Source organism: Urtica dioica, chromosome 10, assembly GCF_054948205.1.
Source record: "Urtica dioica subsp. dioica isolate 48M chromosome 10, U.dioica_male_clone48M_v1_H2, whole genome shotgun sequence".
NCBI classification, from domain to species: domain Eukaryota; kingdom Viridiplantae; phylum Streptophyta; class Magnoliopsida; order Rosales; family Urticaceae; genus Urtica; species Urtica dioica.
The window spans coordinates 23729988-23732374 of NC_142765.1; the positions used below are offsets into that span (position 1 = coordinate 23729988).

The following is a 2387-nucleotide window of genomic DNA, read 5'->3' on the forward strand; positions in this document are numbered from 1 at the left end:
GACCACCTCTCGTCCGTAAACACGCGAGAACACCTTGGCGTAATTATGACAGTCAACGCAAGTGCGGAGATTTTTTATGTTTCTGATCGTCGAATCCTTAAATACTAAATTAAATATAATTTTGTAGGGATTTTCTAATTTCATCTCTAGAACCAAATTATGTATAATTGTTATAATATTATAACAAAACAAAGATTAAATCGGTGATTTTGTTGGAACCGTACTGACGCGCTCAATATTATTAAGCTAGCAAAAACTCCCGTTAGCTAAAAACAAATCTGTAACCCGTCAATTATTTTTTACTGGTGTTCTGCAAACTAAAATAAAAGGAAATGAAATTAATCAAGCCAAAACAGCATATACCAGAGATGCGATATGAGTATTTAGTGAAGGAAAGTAAAAATACATTTTTCTCCGAATTCGCAATCACAAACCCGAGCGTTTCAAAATCAGCTACATATCAAACGAGGGTGAGTGAAGACGCCATGGAAGAAAAGAGGAGCAGATCTGTGATTTTGGTGGAATATATGGATCTACCTACTACTAGTTTGACGTGCAAGTATTATCATATACCAAGTGGCAATCTTGAAAATATTGGAACAAGGGAGAGCATTGACTAAAAGCATATAGGGATATACATGGAACTATCCCCTATTATGTGAGATTCATATTTTTATTTTAGTAGATGTTTGTTGCAAGAATAGTCTACACAGATAATTATCCCCCACTTTTCATTTGGATCAAGTATGATAAAGTGATAAATGCTCTACCAATAGTCATTGCAAGAACATTGTCCATGTCGAAAATGATGAATCCGATTTCGACCTCTAAAGACCACCTCTCGTCCGTAAACACGCGAGAACACCTTGGCGTATCTATGACAGTCAACGCAAGTGCGGAGATTTTTTATGTTTCTGATCGTCGAATCCAAATTAATATCATCCTTAAATACTAAATTGAATATAATTTTGTAGTGATTTTCTAATTTCATCTCTAGAACCAAATTAAATATAATTGTTATAAAATTTTAAGACATAATTACAATTGAAGATACGGATTCGATTTAAAAATTAAGGATTAAATAAAAAATATCATAATTTTAACTAAAAATTAATGATTAGAAATTACTCTAAAAATTCAACTATATTACTTAGGTAGAGTACTTGTCTTCATTTTTATTTGAGATGTGATAAAAAATTTACACCATGTAATCAGGGCCGCCCAAACTCATTAGGGGTCTTAAACGAATTAATATTTTGGGATCATTCGATGATAATATTAAGCTGAAAATTCAGAATTTTTTTATATTAATAAAGAGAAATTCTAACCTTTGAGTTATATTTTGCTGAATTTAAAATTTGGGTCCCAACTCAATCGTGAGCATTCGATGAATCAGGCTAGGCAGACCCAATCATTTGCTTGGAAATATGATTTTCTTATACCGATTTAAAAGGAAGCGTGTGTGACTGTACGAATATGTGATGCACAATCTATTGTTTGCGTAGACGAATGTTTCTTGATCAATATCTTTTGGAAAGCCATGGAAAACCCTGATGAAACTCAGAATGAGCCTCGATTTCCCTGCGAAAGACCTGTGATCGAGCCCGGATTGACCAGCAACGGACCCAGTACCAAGCCCTGATTGACCTGCGATGGACCCTAACCCGAGTCACGCCTCAGGAGTGGCTTAGAATTCCCTCGTGGTGAGTATAATACCGATGATGATAACAGTCTTCAAACAACATCTTTTGGGACTGAATAGCTTTTTAAGCTTTGTTGACATATGTTGCAATTCTGAGGTATTAATGCTCTTAAGCACAGGGTTTTGATGTTTATTGATCAACTTACTTATTTCTGGCCTGAATGTAAGAAGTTCAATAACAGATAGGGGAAAAAAAATTGTGCCAATAATACAAAGTTAACAACAGACGTACCTTATCGTATTTTTCATCCCCGTTTCAAAGATATGGCACATTTTTTTTAAAAAAATGCCTCTGCATTTAAATAGCTAACCAAACAATACCTGTGAACTTTGTAATTTCATTCCTCGTAAGTAAATCGTTGACATTGTATGATTCCAACTATTCAACAAACCAAAAATTTGTCCCATTTTACAAGAGGACATTGGTACAAAGAATATTGTATACGCAGGTGATCGGTATTTCTTGAAATAAATATATAAAATCATAGCTCCATATTGGTTGAGAGATATGTTGCTCAGTGGTTGGTCGTGCTTAATTTTTTTTTTTTTTTTTTGAAACGAGACTATATAAACATGGCATTAAGCCTAATTACAAAAGCGACGTGCGAGAGCACAGCCGGACCGTGTCTTACCTCCCACAAAGAACCAGGAGGCCGGTCAAAATAAAAGAAACTTTACAATTGCA

The 2387-nt window shown here is 34.5% G+C and overlaps 1 non-coding gene across 1 annotated transcript; it reads left to right on the top strand.

The window, feature by feature from the left end:
• The first annotated feature begins 1712 nt into the window (after positions 1-1712).
• Positions 1713-1803, top strand: LOC149384241 (small nucleolar RNA SNORD96 family). The gene has a single exon (XR_016301935.1). It is a non-coding gene; the product is annotated as a small nucleolar RNA SNORD96 family (small nucleolar RNA).
• The last annotated feature ends 584 nt before the right edge of the window (positions 1804-2387 follow it).